The sequence below is a fragment of the Phaenicophaeus curvirostris genome, chromosome 2, assembly GCF_032191515.1.
Source record: "Phaenicophaeus curvirostris isolate KB17595 chromosome 2, BPBGC_Pcur_1.0, whole genome shotgun sequence".
In the NCBI taxonomy this organism is placed as follows: domain Eukaryota; kingdom Metazoa; phylum Chordata; class Aves; order Cuculiformes; family Cuculidae; genus Phaenicophaeus; species Phaenicophaeus curvirostris.
Window position 1 is genome coordinate 45,972,498 of NC_091393.1, and position 26,706 is coordinate 45,999,203.

Sequence of the window (26,706 nt, forward strand, 5' to 3'; positions counted from 1 at the left end):
TTAATCCCTTCAGGAAACACAGCAAGAGGAATGCAAACAAATTTTAGAAGCTGTGCTGGAACAAGTTTTTCATCTAGTTCTGAGCACTTTGTTGAGAGTGATCCAAGAAAAGCCTCTAACATTTTAGTATGTTGATAGAAAAAAACTAATATTTATAAAAGCTTCTACAGAAAAAAAATAAGTAATTTTGTAAAGACATAGCTCTGTATCAAAATTTTAAAAATTCTTTTAGGTTGCTTTAGTCACAGATGCTCAAAGAGAGCTGACAGCTGGTTTCAAAATTTTAAAATCTCTAAGTTTATTAATGTCATGACCATAGGATTCTATAAAGATGCCCTCTAAAAACATTCAAAGTTGTCATTTGAGACATCTGTGATGCCCTTCTGAAGTATTCAATCAAGTTTTTCAGTAATAAAGTGTTTTTTTCATTTCTGAAAAGGATAACCAGGAACCATGCAGTTAAATGTATGCCAAAGCAATAAAAAACAGCTTTGAGTTATATTCTAACTAGAGCTACAACTGACTTAAACAGCTAGAATAAGTATCCCAATATATTATACACCCTAATATTAAATCAATCACTCTGTAGTCAGTATTCATTGATCAAGTCCATGAATATGGGGGTGAAAACGCTTATTTTGAAGGCCATGCTTATTTTTGCTTATTTTTGCCCATGTGCAAGCATTGTTTCTCAGGACTGAGCAAACACACAGGTTGTACTAATTTGTAGATAGAATATCTTAAAAGAATACATCTGATTTCAATTAGTTGGCAGTAATGCTCTATCAAACTGTGTGCACATAGATGTTTTCATGTTTTTCCTCAAAAAAGCATCCATTTTTTTTGTTCAGTGGTTGTTAAAATGGATTCCAGCAGAATGCAAGGCTAATATTACATTTGGCCTTGCTGTTGGGCTAATTACCTATGCATTCAAGTTACTATTCACCTGAATATATACTTATTTTTAACTTAATTTTATGATGTAGAATAATTATTTGTGATTAGTGCATCATACAATTTAGAATGAAGTTGACATTTCTTTTAAAAAAAGTCAAACACCACATCACTGAGACAAATTTTGCAAAGGTAACCAGTTTGATTAGAAACTGCGTACAAAAATGCGTTTCCATTTTCAAATTTGATTTCTAAATTAATTATGCTTGCTAAAAAAAATATGATAAACTAAGTGCCTCAGCCTCAGTTTCTAATCACTCTGAAAACAACGTTCCTTTTCAGCAATTAGGCAGCCCATACATCCTCAATATTTTTCCCTCGTTAACAGACTTCTACATTACATCATCCCATCTCAACCGCTTGTTGCTAAACCAGTTGTGATCAACTCAAGCCAAAATCCTTAAGAACCATTATGCAACTATAAAATTATTTTTCCCCACTCTACTTTTCAGTACACTTTTAAAAATTTTCAGCATTGATATGTTTGAGCTATCCCCATTCTGAATTATACATATTTGGGCACAAAACTAAATTCACGTCAATACTTAACAACAAGCATTTAGTTTCCAGACTAAAGCACATACAGCTTCAGACAGAAGATGCTATATCACAATTCTGATCATGTACATGAGCACGTGAACTTCTGTTTAGATTAGAACATAATGGTATCAATACCTTACATACTTTGTTGATCAAACTATCAAGAAAATTGGTACTGCCAAAAATAAACTAAAACCAAGCAGTTCGCCAGAATTTCCCCTTTTTAAAACCATGTAGTTCTAGAAAACTTAAGTTCTCATAGATGCCTTTCACTAGTGTCTCAAAGCAAGTACATGCCTGGATGCACCTAAACTACTTCAGAAAAAGTGGTTATAAAGGAAGAACTGTAAAACTCCCATACAACTGTTAGATTTTGGGGCCAGTAGGCTGTGTTGCAGTACTTACAGTATTTCAGCCAATTCACCTACCTACACCAGTTGCAACTGCAGGCACATTTTTGACTGCAGAATAAACACATTCTAATACCATCAAAAAACAGATTAGACATGGCCACTGGAAAGAAGCTGTTGACCTTATTTCCCCTTATGTGACTATATTCCTTAATCTTGTCAAATTGCAAATATGTAATCAGCAAACAGGCAGTGACAGTGACTCTAGGCAGAAATATATACTGACGCAAACCTTGAGTAAAAGACGCCCTTATTGAGCTCATAGACAGATCCCTTTCCAGTATGTACAAGACACACAACTACTATAAGAATAACACACCCTCCTTCACTTTAACCTAGATATCACCAGCAGGAAATTAGATATGCCAAGAAAGATATAGTGGGTTCAGATCCCTACAGAATACATCATCAAATCTCCATACCATACAGTTCCAACCAAAACTTTAACAGAGCATGGCTCCAATACGCACTGTTCCATTCCGATCTTCTCCGAGTTTAATAAAGGGAGCTGCACCACAATTTTTTCCTTAAATATAAGGATTTCTTTTTATACTTAAAATCATGTACTTGTCATGGGTAAAATGTGAAAGGAAAAAATAATGACTAGACAATTAACTGAACCAGATTCTCCATTCTGAAAGCCTCAATGAGCTTCAACAGAATTTTTAATTTTCCAGGCAGTGGCCTTCATGCAAATCCCTCATGAAAATATTATGCTACTTGAAAATCATGACCCCTCCAAGGAAACTTCTCATACAAATTCTGCAGCTAAATAGCACAGGAGTAAAACGGGAACAATTCTTTCCATGAGCAAGCGTGTATGGTAGTTCTGTGTTGCCAGAAAACTTCACAAGCAAGTAACTCTTCGTATTGGAGCACTGTAACTACAGAATTAACTTGGACTGAACAGCAACAACCCTCTATTTTAAGCCTTTTCTCAACCTCTCACTACCCTTAAGATTTTCAGTTAAGTTTTTTTGCTGTGGTTTTTTTCCAGACCAAATATTTACAGCTAGAAGTAATAACAACTTAGCTGTTCTAGTGCTCTGCACATCTCACCCACACAGATGAGTCCCTATTTACTAGCCATGTGCAATACAAATTCAATCTTTCTGAGCAGTTGTATCAAAATGTACTTCAAAACCACCAGATCTATCAACAACATTAAACATTTCAGACAAATTAGCAAAGATGAGTGTTCTTTCTCGCTGTACTCCTTTCCCCTATCCACATCCCCTCAGTACCCCGCACTAAACCCTTTACAAGGCTGGCAGCTCTTGTCCACGCTCCAGCACTTAGCTAGAGTGCCATACGTTGCTTCTGAAGAAATGTGAGAAAGGGGAAAGGCAAGGTGCTGGACAGTATGGCCCACTGCTTGCTTCATCATTTTTAGAGCAGGAGCTGAAAAGTCAGGTGTTGGGAGGGGATGGAGGCTGACACAGAACAAGACAGCACGTGAAGTGCTGCGCCAGGCTTAGCAGGCTCATCCCAAGCAGCAACCAGTGCTGTGGTTTTGAGCTGCATAATTTCATTACCCACATCATTTGGTTAAGTCTAAACTGAATATATACCCATTAATTGGAACAGTCATTTTCAAAGAGATACCTTGTGTCAGTTGGCATGAGATCAAGAACGGGGGAAAAGTAACATGTGAAGTTCACTAAACACATTAAAGCCTGACACTTAAGCATCACCTGCAAAACAGGAAATAAAAATCTGTTAGGAAGTGAGCTGTACATTGTGTGCTAATTCATTCTGACAGAAAACACACTGGGAAAAGCTATTACTCATGAACAGAGTCCTTTTCATGTTTTAATCAATACCTGCTTCATTTTTCCACAGAAACGCATGCAAGCGCTGTTCTGTTCCTCCTTATCTTCTAGGTTAAAAAAATAAAGACATTGTAGTAAAATAAAAGTATTTACAAAAGCTTCCTAAGAACACAAACTAAGTCACATTAGCATCAATAATATTAATCTAGGCAAACCATATGAACTTAAATGTCTACTCCCTAGGTCAGGTAATACTCTGTAGTAACAGACCACAATATTTTGCCACTTGGTACAGAACTCCATTTGCCCCATTTCTGTAAGTTTCATGGGAAAACGAGAAAAAGAAGTAATTAAAGGATGAACAGTAACTGTCATGTTATTTTTCCACCAGTCACCACAATGATCAGTATTAATTAGCACATCATATATTGTAGTCCTCAAAATAAAACAGAAGTTCTGTTTGTGCAAAGAACATCAAAATAGCTTAAGATGTTTAAGGCAATTAATATTAATTCTTAATGAGATCTCAGTATGTTTGATGTACAGAACATTCTGCATCACAGTAGTTGCGATTAAAAGGAATATTGCCATAGAAATAAGAAAAGTGTGTTATAAACACACACATTATGCTCATTTGTTTGCTGTAATGCAAAAGCTACAACAGCTTTCAGAGTTCCTGCACCATTGGATGAAGAAGCCAGAACTATACAGTAACACTACAGTGGAAAGAAATTGTAAGCAACTTAGAAATTTTGATATACAAATGAATGGATAACTTTAATATACTTAGTCCACAAATTTAAGTCTTTTTTCATACAAAGACTTTGGGGCCACTTTCACTCAGCAGCAAGATGAACAAACCAAGCTAACCTTTCAATGGCACTTGCAAAGGCCTTTAAATTGGAGATGTGTTTACTTTCAATTCTTTCTCTAGGCCATCTTTAACAACTAAGAATTGAAACATCCTAACACCAGAACCGAAACTAGGACTTTGTCAGCTTATATTGCTGTCAGTGCTCAGCATCTCCTTTATGCACCACTTTACTCTTTCAGAATAGGAACACAGAAACGCAGTGTACTTTCTCTGCTGCTTTGAACAGAAAACTCTCTTTGTAGCCACTCAAAGAATGTGCTCTGCAATCTCTCATAATTTAATCACTGTCAGTCATAACAGCCTATTGTGAAAAATAATCCACTCATTTATTTTATCATCAGTGCACTCAAGCATGGTCAATTTACAAGCAACAGTCACATGTATCAGCCACGAGAGATCCATTACAGAGCTGCTGGAAAGTCTGAACAAACAAGTTGCTTTCCTGTGATTATCCATAGGCTAAATCTAGAAGTCTCACTCTTCCATACTATTTTCACAGGAGAAACACAGGACAGCCTTCAAGAGCTCTAGTGTTTACTCCAACACATGCTCACACAGACAGTAGACTAATTAAAACTTCAAACTTTAATATTAAATTACAGTAATATCTCCTTCAAGCCAGGTTCATGTAAGACAACTTCAATTTGATACCATTATAGCAGCTGACAGGTCCTCTGATAGAAGCAGCATAGCTGTTCACGCCAAGACCAAAAGCCTCTGGCACTTTAAGCATAGGACTTGTTTGGAGCTACAGAAGGTAAACTAAGGCTGAGGAGCTATCAGGCTGTAAAACAATCAAGAGTCTCAAAATAACAGTTAGACCAATACACCTGCACACATTTAACAAGCCATACTCACACAGCCACGGTAATAAAGTTATGCAAGTAAAAGCACTATCTCATAGCTATTACTGATACAAGATCCAGACACTGCTAATCCAAGAATCATCATTATGTATTAGTAGTTACTAACAAACTGAAGAGTTGCACAGAAGCTACACACACAGGAAACATGCATACACACATTTTGTTTATGTTTGCAAACACGATTGTATACTATAGTCTCTTGTCTCTCAACTAGCCAAGGATTCCTCAGGAAATATCCTCTAACGTGAGACATCATACAAGTTTCTGTTATAGTAGAGATTGATCAGAAATTATTCCTAAAGCTTTGTAAGAATTTGCAACTGGTAACTGTGGTAACTCTTCAAATGCTAGTCGAAAAAAAAAAAAAACCAACAAAACCCAAACAAACAACAAGAAAACCCAAAAAACCTACCAACAAAAACAAAACCATAACTAACTCAAATCCTGCCTTTTCTGTCCAATACACAGAACACCTGCACAGTACCCTGCTCCTTACAGTTCTTTGATCTCTTCCATTTTAAAAAGAGGATCTCATTAAAAACATAGCAGTAAAAAAAAGTTAAAATTTCCAATGTCAACATTTTCAGTCAGGATATGCAGATAAATCTAGTATTGGTCTACCACTAAGTTTAAAAAAGGCCAACTAAAGCTGCATCACTGCGAGCACTCTGCCATTGAAGGTCCTTGGCAAAGTTACAGAAGCCTCACCCACCCATCCTTTTGGCAGCAGTATGATGCTACCGGGTAACCTGCGTGGGAGCCGTAGCAGACACTGTACATCCTGCCAAAGCCCCACATATTTATCTGAAGAAAAACTGCAGAAGAGCTGCAGATGCTGACAATTTGGAACACTCTGGTTTGTATTAGGCTGTGTTCCACAGTGTACCTAACCAAAATGGCAATAAACTTCTAATGTACAGAGGTGAGATATTTCTCTGACTTTGCCAGACAGGACTCCCAGACAAACAAGAGGAAGTTTCTTGTTTATTGCAATAAGATTTGACTATGAGTCAGCATATAATTAATCCTCCACACAGACACTCAATCACTTAATACAATGCACTCCAGTTAATTAATAGAACCAATGTACTAGGCAGATGCTTATGAATTTCTTGCCTTGAAATGACTTTTTGGCTGCTAGAAGAAAACCTGTTTTGAATGCAACTGCTTTCACAATGAAAGGTAGTAACTGTCTTCCATAGGAAATCCACAGTGTATAAAGTATATATACATATCAAAACTATCAAGAGCATCATGCCTATTCCACCATTTAAAGAGATTTAATTTAACATCTAGAACTGTTTGATAACATGAAATACTACTTTTTCCAGTTAACTGAACATTATATACTTGGAGTTATTTCTCTATAAGCAAAACTCCTACTTACTTTCTCACTAAGCTACAAATCACTACATCATTCAATTTTCAATTGTCAAAATTGTAAAGCAATAGAGCAGCACCATAACTATCTGAAGGAACTGAAGTAACTTTAATTCAAATAACTACCTTACAAGAAACTTCTTCAAGCTCCAAACGTTCACTGTTGAATTTTCCAGAGGAGTCAATGAGTAGCAATTTTTCATGCAGCGTTCCATCTTAAAGTCAGCCAGGCACTCAGAAAAGGCTGAGAACAAAAGCTGGAATTTACTACCCAATTAGGTCAGACACACTAGCGCCTCAATAAGCAAACACGAGCAAATACACCAAGTCTTTGTCATGGTTAGACTCTCTTAACTCCAAAACTCTCATGTTTTGGACTCATGCATTGAAAATGTAATTCTGCCTCTTGTCAATTAATAGATGTAAAACAAGACAAAGCAACACAAATTTACCCCAGAAATATCATCCACAAAATTAGGCTGTCAGGCTTCTCTTCAGTAAAAGGTAATTGTTAGCTTTTTAACTTTGTGCCCCTGCTACCTCCCTGATATACAAGTTGTTTCCTATCAGAAAGCACCGATAACAGACTGTGTACCTCACTATATATCTTACACAGCTATTCTATATATGCCTTAAACAGTTATTTAATATAGATTATTTCTAAACTCTCAGAAACTGCCCATTGTCACTTCTATGAAGTACTGAATTTCAGAATTAAATCTGAAATGTAATGTTTTTCAGAAACGCCTCTGTGGACTCAAAAGACAAATTTATTCATATAAGACTTACAAAAAGCCCAAGTAATGAACTCCACTTAACCCCTTGAGCAACAACATAGTCCTAGCCAGTCTGTAACTACAGAAAGCGTAGCTTCTGGCAGTCTAGAAGTGGCTCCTGTTGTGAGTTAATTATAACTACCAGGCTATCACAGCAGCAAAAACTGTCATCTCAATCCCCACTAGGCAGAGAGACAGTACAGCATCATCCTGAGACTCAGCAATGCATTGCACAGTGGGTCCATGGGGATTCACTGCACTCAGCACTCCCACCCATTAGCTACTGCTGATGCTTCCCTCTCCTTCTGCAAAAGGATGTGCAACTCCTGGATTCCTAGCTAGACAAAAATTTTTGTGTGGACTCACAGGGAACAGAAGTTCACTCTCTACTCAGTAGCAGTGCTACTTTAGGATGGTCCTAGACAACTAGGAACAATACAGTTTCCTACTGACACTTAGACCAGATATGTTCCTGTGTCTATTTAAAATGATGGGTATTTCTGAAATTTGCAAAATAAATACTTCAAGGAAAAGGTGACTAGCCCTGTATTGAAAATAAGATGGCTTCTCCAAATCTACTTTTGAAAATTTTAGTAAACTTGACAAATGCAAGTGTTTGCATCAGATTCCACAGGACAATGAGAAAATTATTCCACAGAAAAAAAACATTTAAGGAAAACTTATTTTACTCCTAGACACCATACTTTGCGACAATTAGCTTTTCAGTATCTCTAACCTGAGGCTGCCTCTGGAATATAGTATAAGTATATAATCAGTTCCAGTTAGTGGTATACTGTATTGCTGAAACTGAGCATGTATCTTTGGCACAGCGTGCATTAGAAGTTATGGGGTTGCATTTGATCACTTCAGCATTCATTGTCAGGGCAACTCTAAAAGAGAAATCCACTTTTCCCTGGGCAGCCTCTTCCAATGCACAATCCTTCAGTCAATAGATCTGAGACAACGACAACTCCTTCAGCCAATAAATTTTTTTCTTAATAGCCAGTCTATACCTTCCCTGGCACAACTTGAGGTTATTCCCTCTTATCCTATCGCTTGCTACATAGTAGAAGAAACCAACACCTATCTTGATACATCCTCCACCCTGCAGACAAGGAATTGGTTGGATAGTTGTATGCAAAGAATTGTGGTCAACACCTCAATGTCAAAGTGGAAACCAGTGACAAGTGGTGTTCTGCAAGGATTGGTATTGGGACAGGTGTTTAACACCTTCATCAGAGGCATGGACAGTGGATTGAGTGCAGTCTCAGCAAGTTTACCAATGACACCAACTTGTCAACATACTGGAGGGAAGGGATGACATCCAGTGGGACCCTGGCAGGTTTGCAAGGTGGGCCTGTGTGGATGTCATGAAGGTCCTGTACCTGGCTCAGGGCAATCCCAAGCACAAATACAAGCTGGGCAGAGAATTGATTGAAAGCAGCCCTGAAGAGAAGGACTTGGTGGTGGTGGATGAGAAGCTCAACACAAGCTGGCAATGTCTGCTTGCAGTCCAGAAAATTAACTGTATCCTGGGCTACATCAAAACAAGCATGACCAGCAGGTCAAGGAACACGATCCTCCCCCTATATTCCACTCTCATGAGACCTTGCCTAGCATCCTGCATTAATTTCTGGGACCACCAACATAAACAGGACATGGACCTGTTGGAGCAAATCTAGAGTAGGGCCATGATGATCAAAAGGCTGGACACCTCCCATAGGGGCACAGGCTGAGAGAGTTAGGCTTGTTCAGCATAGAGAAGAGAAGGCTCCACGAAGACCTCATAGCAACCTTCCAGTACTTAAAGGGGGTCTATAGGAAAACTGAGGAGGGACTTTTTATTAGGGAGTATAATGATAGGTCAAGGGGTAACGGCTTTAAGCTGAAAGAGTACAGATGTGGAACACTACTTGTGACCAGCAGCCACTGGATTTAACTCCATTCACCACAACAGGCAAAACAAATACTAATGATAAGATCTCTTCAAATGGTTGTACTACATAGCACGTAGAAAACTGTTTTAAAGGTGAACATTTAGTACCTCCAGAAATATTAGGAAGAAGCAAATTTACAAACGGAAATTTTTAGTAAAAGGTTTTCTATTGTCATGACACAACTATCTTTACTCCAGTATTAAACTAGTTATTCTGCATTGAAGTTTTCAAGAAACTAAAGCCTTCCATACTAGTTAACATATTTGATTTATAAAGTATTTGCTTAAGGAGGTCTTTTTACAAAACACTGGTTTTTACACAGTGGATTTACTGGTTTGGCTGGTTCATCCGATCCCAAAAGTAAGCTAGAGCAGTATCATAGGTCAAGCACGTTTCTCAAATTACCTCAGCTTTAAGTTTTGTACACATTATTTAAACAGTAAAGCTTTTCAAGACTCCTTCAACCTTTTCTCCTCTTGCTAGCATATCATGATGTGCCAAAGAATTAAGGGAAACATTTTAAACAGAAGCGAAGCTATCAGGAGATGCATGGTATCATTTATTTTGAAAGTATTTTCAAAAGAAAGTGACAAAGACTTTTAACTGTGGCTGATAGTTTTTCAAGATTTGTCTATTCTGTTCAAAGGCACCAGTCAAATGGCTAGGTAAGCCCATTAACCATTTAATTTGAAAGTTTAGGGATAGATCAGCACAAACTCAAGGCTTGTCAGCAGTACCGAGACAACCAACTTTTTCGAGGTCAATACATTCTGGTTACAGCAGCAACATTAGCTTCCACTTCCATCCTTCCTCCCCTGGTTTAGGATGGGGAGCACTCATTCAAGCAGATCTCATGCCAAAGCAGGCAAAGCTGAGAGCCTCCACCCAAATAATCTCATACTTCTGTTTTAGGCTGATGTTTTACTGTCCTATCAATTCAGTGACAAAAGACAGTTAAGCAAAGCATATAAAAAGAAAGGCAATCTTGGTCTATACCTCCTCCTTTCAAAAATACTGTAACTACTAATTTGCCCCCAACATTAACTTTTCCTAAATAAAAAAATAAAAAAGCTGTTTGGCAAACTTTTGCATAATCACTCCTATCATCTCTCACAGGGGTTTAAAAAAATTAAACTAAGTATTTAGAAATGAGCTTGTTTACAGTTACAGCTAGATTATTACAGTGATTTATTTCACTAGAACCTCCTGAAGTGCCTCAGGAGACATTCTTCTGTATTAAGCTTGCAATTACTCTACAAAGCTATACTACTAATTCTTCATCCCTTTACAGCTGTCCCTCTGTTTTCAGCTACACTTAACTGAACTGCTGGCATCAGACACTTGTGTTATACACAGACTCAGGCTATATAAATTTTAAATGCACACGTCACAATAGTTCTTTCCTTTCAAAACTGTTCTTGGTATCTGCACTATCTGTAACTTGCCAGGACTTCTCAGCCACAGGCTCATTTTTAAGTGTTTAAAAACTCTTCTCCACAATCTGTCAGTCATTAAGAGCTTGACAGCTCAGTCAGAATTATACTATAGGCATAATATTTTCAATAGTAGTCGCAAAGAGTTATTTTTGTGTCTTATTGAAGTCAGAAGCATTGTTACTTTCATTCAAGAATATCAAACGTGTATGATTGCACTGGTAAGATAACACTATCTTCTAAACTATGATATCCATCCAGTTAAACCTTAAACCATCTGATATCCCTAACAGAAGTCTGCAATGCTCATTCATTCAACTTTTCATTACAGTGCACAGCAAGCGTGCCCATTCTTAACCAAGTTAAGTTTTAACAAACTGAATGGACACTAGTCCCACACACAGAAAAAGGATGTTAGGTAAGGTCACAGTAACTCACTAGGATTTTGGCTTAAGATGCATCTCCCTAGCTGATGTCTGAAATGTACTATGTCGCATACCTGGTTTAGGTAGAAGCCACCTAAACAGCTAACTAAAATTAAGAAGTGACAGTATCTTGTCTTCACAGCACACGAAGAAAGCTGAAGCAGCAGGTTTATGTGGCAAGGGAAAGGAGAGAATACAGTGAAAGTGAGTCCAGTAGCAGAAGCTTCCTAAATGAGGACTGTTGCTAAAGGAATTAACAAGTAAACAAACAGGAAGGTTTGATTTTATGCTTTAAAGACAGACTTAATCTCCAAAATCAAATCAACAGTAAACCTTTTCTGCTACTAAATGCCAACTCAATGAATAAACTGTATAACGTGGTTAAGGCAAGCAGTAATAGTAACGTATTTTTTGTCTAGTCTGTCACTACAATCTCTTGAAATACCAAGTCCTCAGAAATGAGATTTAGGATCCTTTACTCAAGGTAGGTATATAGAGGTTAAGATCAGGATTTATAAGCTGTGCCACCAGCTTCGGAAATTTACTTTTTGGATGTCTGTGCATAAGTCTAGTCTTATGACTAGCTTCAGGAATCAGCATAGACACATTAGGGATGCTATAAACTCAATTTTCAGGCCTCACACTGGATAAAACAACTTTCCTTTATCCTCATGACTGCATCATGTTAAATACCTTGATTCTAATCAGACGCAAAACACTTGGTATGTGGTAGATATAATAAACTATGGAAGACTCTACAGTTATTTCAACAGTCCTTTTACTGGCAGAGCCTCAGTGCTCCCTTGAAGAAAAACAAATACATTGTGTTAATGCAATTTCTTCAAGTTATGAAGAGCAGCTTCTATATGCCCAGTGACCAAAGTTTACTCTTTTTAGCTTCAGCTTCGCTTGTTGCAAACTTAAAAAGCAATATTGGAAATCAAACTGCAGACTAACAAATAAGTCATAAAATTGAGCAAAGAGCACCAGCAACTTTTTATTGTCATATATTCTAAACAACTAAATATGCCAGTAGGGATTTACATGCCACAAAAATAAACCACAACACAGCTTATATGAAGTTAAAAAACAATGTCCATAGACAAGTTTACATTCTATGTTAAGATGCTAGTCAAAACAAAGCTCCTAATTACTTGAGAAAACTGGCTTTAAAAATACTTCTTAAAAAAAAAAAAACAAGAAAATCACCACATTTTAACCAAAACTAGAATATCTATTTCACTGCTCCATAAAAGCTGTCAAACAAAATTGCTTACACAAATTGCAAACAAATATTGCTTACACATTTGTCTCCACTCCCCCAAAGAATTAACTTTAATGTTAAAGCAATATACTAAGTTTTAAGGTGCAACTTTTACACATTTTAAATCAAGTTTTAAAAACAATTTCCTTGAAGACCCAAGTTGGAAAGACATGCGATACTATGATTTTGTACTCTTCATATTCATTCCACAGATTGATCTGTGTGAAATGTATTTGTAGATGGAATGTTCCATAAATTTCCAAACTCTATTCAAATTATTTAGAAAAAGTTTACATAAAAACACTCAAACTTTGTTAGCGTAACACTTCAGTTACCGTTTGCCTTATTAAACAGTTATATTAATTTGGAGTTTCTAAAAAAAATAAAAATGCATAAAAAGTACTAAACTCTTCTTGAAAACTACAGGATACTGAACATGCAGTTTCTCCCTCAGAATCCTTCCCACAGAAGTGCGTCTACTCTTCTTATTTACCTCCCATCACACTTCAGAAGTTTCAGCTGAGGTATTTTCATTGAAGCATTTTAATAGCATGGTCATCACTATCAAATAAAGTCATAACAGGAAACATAACTATGCTCAACTACTTTTGTCCATATTCTTGTGTAAACGGGGAAGTCACTGTCACACCAAATGGCAGCATTATCAACACATCTATCACTGATTGAAGACTGAAGATCACAACATGGTGAACAATTTTACATAAAATCTAGCCATATACTTAAAAAAATGGAAATAATAGTCAACTTGGCATTTGACAAGCACGAAAAGACCATACCAAATTACTGGAATGCCTGTGTGGGCAATGCCATTTGTAATTCTGGGGGCTGGTGCACTCAAACAATGGTTTATAGAAGATCTTTCAGATACAATTAGATTGCAGATCATTGGTTCCATCACAACAAGCCCAGAATGTCCTCAAATTTAGGCAATGTTTACAGGATATTTAATAACAATGCAGAGAGAGAAGGTTTCTACCAGCATAACCATCTTCTTGCCACCTCCTCCTCACATTCTTTCAGCAGTGCACTAAGAAAGGAAAAGGAGCCAAGATGACCAAATAGTACTCATCCCCATGGATCTTTCTCCCTCACTGCAGGCAGTGGGATTTATAATCAAAACTGTCTGGGATAGAATTGCTGCTAGTGTTGCCTGCAATGTTGTCAGGCTGTTAGACTTGCAAAGAGAAAAGTATGTGCCAAAATATGTACTCTTGCTTGCCAAGCATATAATCCTGACGCATACTTCCTGATAGGAAAAGGATTTAATAACTATGAGACAATTTCCTTTTCCCTTTGCTTAGAAACTATCTTCTTTCCCACGTGCTTAAGGTCAGAGAAAAATAAACGGCACAGATTCCGCATTTAAAAGCGGCTCAGTTAATTCTCTGCCTGGAATAGTGAGCTTCATTTGGTCAAGCATGTTCTGTATTTTCCTCATTCCAATGACAACCATTAGGACAAGTTTTGGAATCTAACAAATTCTATGTTCCCCATTACTTATTAAATACTTAAAATTATGTTGGAGTTTTAAATTTATTTGGTGAATATGGCCCTAGTTGTTGCCAGACCCACTCTACTGTGTGGTCTACCAATAGGTCCTCTCATGGTCTGGAACAGTAAAGGAATACCTGTGAAAGACTTGCAGTCCAATCATTGCATAACCCTGGTTAAGGAAAAAGAAAAAAATCAGGAAAATGGAAGTTTGTAGCAAACTTTCCATTGTCAGAAGTTTTCATTAAAATAGAATAAATATAGGTCCCTGGATAGCTTCTGGCAAACTAAGGCTAGAATTTTTAAAAAAAGAAAAAAGTCCTCATTAAGGAAAAACTAGGGGTAGCTAACAGTAAACTCAAAAGATGTCATTGAGTAACAAATGTGAAATAGGTATTAATAACTACATTAAAACTGCCAAAAGGAATCTTAATGCATTTAAGAAAATTCTTACTTTCACAATAAGGCTTCTAAAGAAGTATCAGTTGTCATTTAAGTCTACCAGAGCAGAGTTGTCCATGTACTGAAAGGTGCCCAGCAATGCTTTCCCTGACTTGCAACATCCTTCTGCTCCTTAAGAACTTTTCCTATTTGCAAAAAAAGTAGGAAGTAAGTGCTTTTACGCATGACAAGCTATGAATATTTATCAAAATTAAACAAGACAAAATCTCTTGCCTCTGCTTTAGAGACTAAATCAGGTAGCTTGATTTTTAACCACTAGTTTATGAATGACAAGCTAGGCAAGCATTCATGTACATACATATCTAAACACATGTACATAGTTAAAAGCAAATCCCTCTCTGTATTGATTATTTTCTGACCACTCCTCTCCTACTCTATTACTGCCACCTAAAACACCTTATACAAGCCTCGAAGCTGGTCTTTAGAACCAAATGAGCTCTACGTTCCTGTAAGTGACAAGGTAATCATTGGCAAAGTGTACATAGACCATATCCGACAGAGCAGTACAAGACAAACTAGTAGGACCCTCTCCCATACCTAACAGATGCCTATGGATTCAAAGGAGACATGTGGCACCATGTCCTTGCTGCACATTATGGTTTGCAGGTTCATCCAGTCTTAGGCTTCCCAGTATAAGACAGCTGAAGACATACTGAAGCAAGTCCAGCAAAGATGGTTAAAGGTTTGCAGTACCTGCCGTATGAGAAGAGGCTGAGAAAACTGGGATGGTATAGCCTGGGAAAAAGAGAAGGCCAGGGATCAGGGGAGCTTATAGTGTATAAATGCCTGATTTGGGGCGGGATGGGACTAAAGAAAACTGAGCCAGGCTGTGCATAGGGGTATCTAGTGAAATGATGAGGCAATGGGGACAATTCAAAGCACAAAAAAAAGACTAATGATCTCCAAAGAAGGCACAAAATAATCTAACCAAATCTAACCAAACCAGCACCAAGAGATATCATCCATCGTCAGATGCGTTAGGAATAGGATGACAAAGACTAACTTTTACCTGCTTCTGAGGAAGATTACAGGAAGGTGAACATATTTCTCACCACTAGCTAGGAGAGGCTAGTGTTTCTGTATTCCCATATTACTACTTCCAGCTATTGCTGAATACTGTATAATGGAGCATCACTGCATGAAGAGAGGTGAAAGGAGAAAGAACATGAGTGGAACAATATTTACAGTACATGAAAAACATGATTATTACCTAAAAATTCTACTGCTCACATTCTGCCTTTACCACACTACTACTATATTCATTAGAAGGTTTTTTGAAAGAAGTTAACTGAAACTAACCCAACAATATAAAGCAATTTCAGCTGTTATTAGATAGATGGGCTCCCTAAATCCAGTTCATTCAGCTTGCAGGACTTGTGAAGAGTTCTGCATTCTGAGTTTCTTCCCCCACATCCCCCATTCCACTGAGAATGCAAACTAATTTGTGCCTTTAACCCAAAGAATCTGCAAACACACAGATGTTAGCTGACCATAATAGCAGAGAGCACAGTGCAGTCCCACTTGTTGCAGGTATTAGAACTGATAATGCCAAGAGGATGATTTAGATGACAATTTTTTGTCTCCTGAATTGCTAGTTTGATAATTCTGGTCAAGTATTCACAATGGCTTTGCAAAGTTCACACCAATTATCAGTTTGAATACATCTCAATGTACCTCAGCTGTTGCAGCCGACAAGTCTGGGGAAACAAAACTTCATACAGTCATCCTGGGATTTTAGCAGCAGCAATTCCTCAGACTACAAGTAACCTGTGGCATCATTTCTGTACCCCTGCCACAAGGGCACAGAATTTGTTGCAGTTTACTGGACAAGGTGACCTGTTCAACTGGAAGCAGAGAGCACAACCACCATGTATGGAAGGAGAGGTGTTATATCGCCAATCAAAAAGTTAACTTTACTGACAGCTGGGCAGTCTACCTACTTTCAATTTGAGCACCAAGACAGGTTCAAAGCTGCAATGATAGTTTAGACAGACATCTTCACACACAGACTACACAAAGCACTTTGGTCTCATGCAGAGAAATGACTATACTAGCTTCCGTACACTTTTCTTTTGAAGAACATACCAGGGTCAGTATAGTATGTTAGAGTTATCTAACAAAATGCATCAGAGAAATTAATTTGCAGCCCGTGTAGATCTTACACTGCTCACTTAAGCTTCTTGACTCTGAAGAAATTAAATCAGATGTATAAATTAAGTTAAGATACTCTTAAGATTCTGTAGGGAAGAGAAAAGAGTGAAGGGTCTTTGGCATCTTATTACAAGAACTCAGCAGATCCAATTTAGAACTCAATGGCATCTCAACCTTTCCAGAAAGGTCAGGAGATACCTCTTATTTAATAACACTCTAGTCTCCCAGTGCTTATGTAAGCTACATAACACCACAAATATGACCACAAAAACACCCCCCAAAAATCAGAAAACATTCAGAAAGCTCTTAATGCATCTATCTTTGCATTTTTGGCGTAAAAATCACAATTTTTACTACAATAAAAGCCACCCAAAAAGGTATTTTCTGCCTATCAAGTGCTATATCTCAACATCCTCGCATGTGAACACCTGGTAAGGATTTTTCAAAGTCATTATAACTAACCATTTTGATACAAGAACTTTTTAATTCAAAAGTCACCATTAATATATTACTGTAGGCAGTGACAGCCTATCATATTAGTTCCACTTATTAGTATTCCTATATTTCTTGTATTTTTTTAAATCAATAACAACAACAATCAGTGAAGGTATTTTAGAAATATTTTAGCTTTATAGACCAAGTTAAATGTTTAAGTCAGAATCGGCAACATATGAAGAAATAATAACATCCACGGGGAAAAAAAAAAGCAGCATCTTGCTCACAGCTATGCTGACTCAAGTGTCTTGTGAACACAAAACCACAATAATGCAGTCATTGCATGACAGACTGCAAGTCTCTACTTCTCACTTTTTCCACTTTATGCTATTCAAGAACTAGCTGCTAGTTAGACCTTTAAATGTCACTATTTGCACTATGATGCTAGAGAAAGTCAAAGCCCACTAGCTGTAAGAAGAAAGCCTAGCAGCACTTACTTATGAGGTGGCTTAAGTACAGCTTATCCTAACAGGATACAAAAAGCTGCAGAACAAAAAAAAAAAAAAATCAGATGACTTCTGAACAAAAACCCAACAAAACAGGAAAAGAAAATTATGCAACAATTATTCCTCCTCTTCTCTTATTTCTCACTCCCCGAAGTTTTGCCCTTAGCACAGCAATCAGAAACTGAAAGCTAGGGGAATTCAAAGCCCAGGAACTTGTACCTACACTCTCCACGTGCATTAGTGACTTTTCTCTTGATATCACTTCTCCCTGTGCAGCAACAAGCTAAGTATTTAAAGAGTTTGACCTTTCCGCTCCATCCCCCAACACTTCCATAGTAAAATTTGCAAGCGTGCTTTGAAGGATAGCAGCAAAACAAAGCATACAAACAATTCAAAAAGCCAAATCAGTGGATCAAGCAGGAAAACTGAATATACTACAGATGCTCTTGGCTGAAAAGCACCAAGTTGCTGGCAAAACTCTTGCAGAATATTTTAGCACATTGCAGAATTTCAAGCCCTTCAGCAAAGACAGTTTTGTCACACGAGTGAATATGCTCTTGAGAAGTGCAGCGTATGGCAGTGCTTTTCCAGCATAGAGACAGATGAGCAAATTGAACACTTTTCATGCAAAGGAATATATGCCTCAAAAGATAAGGCACCTCCCTTAGTCTAGCAGGATAACAGGAGCAATGATTATTTTCAAAACAAAACTTTAGAAGCACTACACAGGAGCATATTCAGCTTAATCTGACTTGGCAGAAAAGCCTTTATATTGCGATTGCGTTGATTAAGGTCTAGATTAGAAAAATCTCATTTGCAGCAATAATTAAGTAGCTTATTTTACAAAATAATTCTGAGGTGGCTACTTCAATTTCAGCTAAAGCTCCAAACATGACCACCTTCATAGAAAGCAAGAAGAAGCCTTCAATACTGAAGTAGCATAGCATTCTAAAGTCCCGCCTGTGCATCAAGTAACATTTTACTGCTCACAGCAGAGAATACGTTCTGCATACCTTTGCAGCATATCACCATCAAACTACTTTCAAGTCATTACAAACACTTCTGTAGTGATGATTAGCAGAGCAAAAACCATCTTCAGTTCTCCAGTAGTACCGGACTTCACAGACAGTAGTGTTTACTTTAGAGTTAATTCAAGGGGAGACCAAAAACAAGACAAAAGAGAAGAGGAGAAAACAGCATGGGGAAAGAGAGGTTACAAAGGGCTTACTTGGAGCTGAAAGGATAAAAGAGAAAATACAGAGAACCACACCCTTGGAACATAAACTGAAATGGAGGGGACAAAAGAAATCATGCTCAAAACAGTGTATCTACTGTTGAAAACAGAAGCCCAAATTCAGTTGTTTAACATAACCTCCATGCAGACTACAGATTCTCAGAGTCCTACTTCAAAGGCATTACCACAATTACATTCTTGTTTTAAAGGCTAAATAATAGCATCAGTTCAAAATCACTCTTCTTCACTGATCCATGGACAGTTACTCATCAATACCACTACTTCACTAGGCTCAAATTTAGTACTGAAGAGAAAAATTACTTCAGTTAGTGGCCAAATTCGCTTTTCAAATGTTTGCAAATAGATACATAGTCAAAGGTACAAAAATCATACTGTACTCCCTAAGCTCACTAAACCAGACAAAGAAATGAATCAGTCATAAATGTCTCAAGCATCTCCAGCTCCAATTCACTCCTACACAGCAGTATATTTTCCCACCATGTCATCATAGTTTACATACCATTTCAGACTAATAATGCTCTGCAAAATATGCTTAAAGAAATCAAGTTTCTCTAATTTTACTTCAGGCTACTGAAAAGTAGACAAATTTTAAGCTTGCAAAAATCTAATGGAAAAACATGGCTTGTCTGCTATAGAAAGAGAACTTAAGGCCCTAACAATAGCACATTTTTGACTGGAAAAAATGGTACAGGCAGAATTCCCATTATAGCAGAATTTTGCTATTCCAATAAGAATACTTAATACTCATGAAGCTTTGTTTTGACAGATGTAAAAGCTGCTATTTTCTCTTTCATTCTATAAATAACATACATTGCAAAACTTCATAACTTTGTTCCCATATAGAAATTAAACTAACACTGTTTTCTCAAGCAAGAAAGTTAAAGCCTCTACAGCACCAAGAAACTTCGCCAAGAGAATTTCCACATAATTATTTAAGTACCAGTTACATTCTTAGAATACTACTATAATGCCCCAATGAAAAAACTAAACAGCCTTAACTGCATGAAATCAGACATTTTTGCATCTGTGTAATGAAATTAGAATAATCTGAGAAGTATTTGTCATCAAGCTATTGCTTTGTGTAAGTATATGGAAACACTCTTCGACAAATCAGGATAAGATACTTCTAAGAATTCATCTAACGGCAAACCAATGCTGGCATTACAGCACCGCCCCACTCATATATACTGGCAACAGACTCTGAAGTAAGTAACTGGTTCCAGCATATTGATGGGAGGCAGAGCCTGAAGCTAGTCAGCAGAAGTCGCTCTTCTCTAAAAGAAAAGCTCTACGCCCAAGAGAAAACCCCAACCCTTTATTTCCACAAAGGGGGACCATCTTTCTTTTTTAGTACAAGATGGAATAGAGTGAAGGAAGAGCAAACAAGACCTGACAAGCTGCAGAAAACATGGGCAGCTCAATTACTTACCCAAGAGTGTAACTCACAAGGATTGGTAAAGCAGGATATTCTTCTGAAAGAAGCTCTAAGGGCATGATGCTCTAGTAAGGTTCAACTGAAATTACTACACGTGAAAAATCATCTAACTACTAAAATTAACCCTCCCAACAAACCTTTCCACTAAAAAGTTACATCAAGGAGGTAAAATTTATTTTTAAATTGATTCAAATTCAATAACAAATAGAAAGTAGACTAAAAGAAAACAGCACTCAAAGAAAATATAATGAATTCCTAAAAAAAAAAAAGACATGTACCAAGGTTAGAAGCAACCAAAAAAAAAAAACCCAACAAATTTTATAACACTGTCTTGCACTAGCTCCCAATACTTAAAGCACTTTCCCTATTACAAAAACTAGGATAATTTCTTGATATACCATGTAGTACAAATTCTAACACACAAAGTGCAAGTCCTTCAGTCCTGCTTTGATTTTTATCATTGCTGAAAATATAGCAATTTCAGCTCTGAAGTGGTAGTTGATCAAAGCACAGTCCAATATTGAAGGAGTATGGTCAAAGCAAAGACTTTGCCTCCAACACAATCATGTTAAAAATCCACAAACATGTTAAAAAATCCACTTGTTATTAAATTCCCTGTGTTTTTTATATAAGGCATTTTCATGAACATTATTTTCTTGCCAACCAACCTACATTTAAGTTCTTAATTAAAAGTTTTAGTTAACTCGCAATGGCTACCCACTAAACAGACAACGCAAAAAATTTAAAATACTTTAATCAACTTATTTTTATTAGGCTCCTGTTGACCCTGAACTGCAGGAAAGCTGTTTGTCCTATACCTAAATGACAATTTTTTCCTCTACAATTTTTCTGAATCACCAACCACCTCCTGACACCTCAAAATTAAAATGCATTCCTCATGAACAGTTTCTCCTAGAAATCTACACCAGGAACCTATAACCGTCAGTTAACTTTACTGCACTAATCTATCCCTAGCCCTGGATGAAACCAGGGGGCTTTTTTTGTCCATTTGTGAGGGTTTTGTTTTGCTCATTTTAAAGCAAAAAAAAATAAAAGTAAGGTTCACTAGGACCTCAAAGCAGAAACTATATTTCTTTCAACTGAGTTGTTACTATAGCTACATGATCTGTTCACCAAAACACACCTATGGACATACTACCTCAGTTATCTGAAACAAAGCTTCAGTTTGGAATAAATATGTACACCACAAAGAAAAACAAAAATAATCAGGCAGAGGAAAACACTATGCTTCCCAAAAAAGGCCTATGCTTTTATCTTCTTGACATGACCAAAGGTGTGAAAATATTCACAGAATATAAACTTATGTGTTGTGTCTTGTGCAGTTAATTTAACTGTTTATACACTGAACATTCTACCCATACATACTAGACACATCTGCCCCTCTTGCTATACACTGTTGTTAATCTTGGGAACAACACAACATAAAAAGCTGCTTAGAATTTGAAAGCTAATATTTGCAGAAAAGTCTTTAACTACTTAAATGTAGTTTTAAAACATTTAACCAAAAAAGTCAAAGAAAAAACAACTTGTTTTTAAGATGACGGGTTAAAATAATTTTGTGAGCTTTTCAACAGAAAGAGTCTACAGATCTTTAGTGAATAATCTTCACAAGCAAGCAGAGATCATTTAGCAGTAAAAGGAAGAAGCAGATTGATTTGGATGTCAATAACTTTGGTATCAAAATTGCAACATACTAGCTTTTTGGTTTTTTAAAGAAAAAAACTTCACCAGGTAAATTAATCTTCCCACATCATTCAACATTTTACTCATTCAAGAAGTCAAAAAATTAGGGTTCATGACAGTGCCTAAACAGTTCAGACACTATTTTCATGTGGTCTCATTTCAAAGTTTTAATGCTGCTATGTATGATGTATATCTTGCCCTTTGTCTAAGGCTTACGAAACACTCTAAACCAGCACCAACAACTGGGGAATGTTATGGTAAAATAGCCTTCACAGTAGGTCTGCCTTGGAACACAAGAGAATTAAAAGAAAAAAAAAATCAGGGAAAACCTGGAAAAGTCCTGAAAAACAAAAAAAACCTGAAGTTTCAGAAAAGAAAAAAGTTGGCAGAAGCAAATCTTCTCCAAACGTATTAAGAGCATCTCTTCCATTTTTAACACTGGCTTTTATAAAACTACTTGCAAGCAGTAAATAAAATACTTTTCATTCATAGCCCAGTACTTCAAGTCTCAATTCCTCAAAATAAAGAGTTAAATCATTTAGACTTTACACTAAGTTAACAAAGAAAACTTCAGCTACTGTATGTGTATTTTTATAAAGCTTCATAACACTTTCTGAAATACAAGAAACAATAAACCATAATACCTACAGAGATAAGGAGTAATGCAGCTTCTAGCATCATCTCTTCATATGGAAGCTAAAATTGCACAAACTTTTCTTCCAGACAAGTCTGCCACACATTTAATACCTAGCCTTTAGTAAAGGTATCAAATATTCCCACAGGATTATTGAGTTTAATGGTCTAAGGATGGAAATGAAATGTAGGGTTATCTATTTTTTACTGTATTTGCTAAAACATGCATGTGGTGTTGCGTACAGGAAGCCACAGTAAATCAGTTTTTCTTTGACCCCTTCAGGTCTTCAGAAAGCAGGAATATCCAGTTAAATTAGTCATACATGGTTTCTTCAAACATGATTATTTGAATGTATCATGCTGGCACTCTCCCCAAGGCAGAGCACTGCTGTTCACTACTGTGTTCTGTAGTAAGATTTCATTTTGTGTTTGTATGAGGTTTTTAAGCAATCTGTCATTTTACAAAGCATTCTTATGGAGAAGGCACCTTTTCTCACCTAGAACACAGGACTGAAGCATACCCAATGTAATTTTTAAAAATATATATATAGTTACATCTCTACTACAGAAGAAGAACAATGTGCTGATAATAGTGTAAGCTTTTTTCCCCCAGAATACCTCAACCATTTGGTCTCATAAGTCATGACCCCATTCTGCAATTATCCTATGGAACTTAAATAGCATCCTTATCTTCTTAAATAATACTGGGACCAAATTCAACTGTTACAAGAAAAGTAATGTTTCAAAATGCCATTTTTCACCTTCTCTACTGAAGAGAATTAAGAGATAAAGACTGCAAATAAGTATTTCAGTTCTCAGCAATGTCTTACCCTTCTGAATGAAAATATTTTGGTGTATTCAGAAAAAAGTTGTAATCAACTACCATACTCAAGGCGGGGGAGGAGAAAAAGTCAGTCTGGAAGTACACAGATCTTAAAGATTAATCACTTTTCACACAACACCCTCAAGCACAAAAAGAACAAAGAAAGCACGCTGTGAAAATGAGCCCAAACATCCAAAAGCTTTGGTTAATCAGCATGAGTTAGAGTCCAAAACAGGTTTAATACTAAAATAACTTGCAATTGGGATTTGCAAAGAGTAGCAGCATCGATATGTAGCAGTTCTAGGCTTGATCTGAGCAGCCACCTCTGACTGTTATACAGCTAAACTCTTGTCAAAGATTCACTGCAGTACAAAAACGTGAACTACAAAAGGGGACAAAGCAGCCTTAAGATCAAACATGGAATCAAATATGATGTTTATGCTATGACATGCTTTGGATTCTGGTTGTGGGTTTCCCCCACCCTTTCCCTCCAGACAGGCACTGGATCTGCTTCAGATTCATGGTCCAATAATGCAATATTCCTACCAGAAAAAGCATCCAAAAAGCCATACCAGAAAAAGGATCAAGTAATTCAAGAGAAAAATCAAATTACATACAGGCTTACTATTTTGCCACATTTCTTTAATTGATCGATGATGAAACAGCAGCTGCTACAGTATTAGTTAAGTACAGCATTCAAGTACAACTTCAAAAGGAGGAAGCCAAATGGGATAAAACCAGCTTCTTCCACCTCAGGAAACAGCAAATACTTAGTTTAACACATAGTGTCTATAAAGTACAAAATACTATTCTGAAATTGAACACGAACTTTCAGATCCAAAACAGAAATGCTCACACTCAAACAAGTTTGCAGGACAGTCATACTTCATATATTCTAAAATATTTTATAAATTAATCCTTGCTTTTGTAAGTAACTGAAAGCAAGAAAAATGTTGCAATAAGCGTGAAACCAAGCGTGTATTTTTAGCACCAGATTTTAAATTTGGGGTGACTTTCAGAAGTAGTAGGATACATGCTGAGTCAATTGGAATTTATACATCTGGCTTACCAATTCAAAAGCTTGCGATAAGAATATATATTTTAAATCCCATATACAGAATAGCTGAGTATTTCAAATAAGAAAAAGCTGTTCTAATTTTCCATTGTGGTATGAGATCACATCATGCATTTTAAATACATACTGAAGAATGTTATTAAAAATATAAAAACTATGTTCTTAAAATGTTGTAGTCAAATTTTTATCCAGGCCACTAAAAAGAACACCACAGCCATACTCTATACTTCTCAAGCCACAGTAATGGGATAGCAGTAATTTACAGTAAAAACTGGTGTTACATTTAGCTGTACAACACTACTAATTACAGAGTAATTTCAACAATAAATATTTGGTTAAACTCTGCTTTGTCATCAGTGCAAGCAATTTAAGATGAAACTGATCTTTCAGAGAGTCCGTACTTTATTTTAGAGTCTATTTTTATTTTCTGGTAACTGAACATCTTTTCCTACAGAACACTTCGCCAGAACTAGTGCTTTGCAAACAGAAAACCACATACCATATTAGAAACAAAAAAGATTCAAACCTAGAGCACCAAAGCAATCCATAGCTCCTTTTAAACTGTCCTTAGCTAAACTTATTTTACTATTCAGTGTTGAAGTCTTCAAACAATAACCTTGCAGAGCACACAAGCTGCACCACTTTGTAACAGGAAGGTAAGTTAAAAGGCAGGGTGTATCACACCATTCAGGAAAAAAACAGGGAGGAGAAACAAGACACAGACCAATGAGCACTATGGTAAATATAATATTAAGTAAAACACTCAGTTAACCCTCTAGACACTGACAAAGACTCCACTTTTAAAGAGAGGTTCTTCCTGCAACTCCTTCACAATAAGGTCTTTGAAGAGCCAATCCCCTATTAATAAAAACACTACAGAGATGAATGGCAGTAGTACCTTATCTCCACTAGGAGAAAAGAAAGCAACAGAACACTACTACCTACTTCTGACAATATTCAGAGCCAGCCAATCAGCATTTATGAAGAGTCCCAACTTAACAGCAGTCAGGCCTCCAAAACATCTCATACTTGAGATCAGCCACTAAACATCGTTCCACCATCAAAGGAAGTTATGATTTGCAAAACAAAGTATAAGCATATGAAATTCTTTGTGAGTTTTCAAAAATTATATACTTTCACAAGAAAGGACCCAGCCCCAGATTTCCTCCATAATTAGGGAAAAAAAAAACTACAGGAGTATAGAAAGCACGCAGGTGAAGAAAATTATTTAAGAAGGGAAACAAAACCTGAGTTTTATGCCCTTCACTTACATCTGCAAATCTTTACCAAGTACTCAAAGACAAATGAAGTCTACAATGGAAATAGGTCACTTGTAAAATTACCTTCACAGACTACTTTATCACAAACTTTTAATTAAGAATTGAAGACTTGTCAAAAGTAGGAATATTTACTGTGTCATTAATATGTTCTTTCCCATAAAATATTGCAAAACTGACAATTTAAACCATGTAAATTTATCACATCAACAGCAAAAGTATCTGAGACAGTGAAACAGAACTTAGCCTACTTAGTAAATTCCTACAGCGAGACTTCCAATTTGAAAAAAAAAACAACAAAAACCAAACCCATAAGTTACCTCTAACTCCAATACGACTCTTGAAGATTAGTAGAATCCAATCAACAATGACAACTCGATAACAGTACAATATCTTCTTTACCTATAAGAGAGTTAAATTTGGAGTCAAATTGCACCAAAAATTATCCCACCAACTGACAGAAAAAAAAGGTAACTGAAACTGAACTATGCTTAAATAAGAAATATTTTTAAAATGTGAACACCATCCCAAATAGGAAAAAAATAAAATCATTTCACTTTCAACTTCAATTTTCTCTTTTTTAAAAAAATAGAAGTGGCAGTTTATTATAAATCTAACACTTTTAAAGTCAATAGTAGCCTTTTCTTTCAATTTAGAAGGTCAGAAACAACCCCTTACGATGCCTTTTGACTTCTCTTATAACCCAGGCTATAAGACAATCACACTCTCACATCCCCCTTCTTGTACCCAACCACTGTGTGAGCACACAGTGAACAGTTTTCCAACGCTACTTTTCTTGGGTTAAGT

The 26,706-nt window shown here is 36.6% G+C and overlaps 1 protein-coding gene across 15 annotated transcripts in view; it reads right to left on the minus strand.

Moving 5' to 3' along the window:
* Positions 1 to 26,294, minus strand: part of EPB41L2 (erythrocyte membrane protein band 4.1 like 2) — a 112,270-nt gene extending 85,976 nt beyond the window's left edge. For 4 of the 15 annotated variants that reach the window (XM_069851912.1, XM_069851911.1, XM_069851904.1 and 1 more), the window contains exon 1: positions 26,220 to 26,291. The gene's annotated coding sequence lies outside the window, so the exon portion shown is untranslated. Of the gene's footprint in view, positions 1 to 26,219 lie in introns of all 15 variants that reach the window. The other 11 variants (XM_069851910.1, XM_069851909.1, XM_069851900.1 and 8 more) reach the window with 5 other exon arrangements.
* Between the last annotated feature and the right edge of the window lie 412 nt (positions 26,295 to 26,706).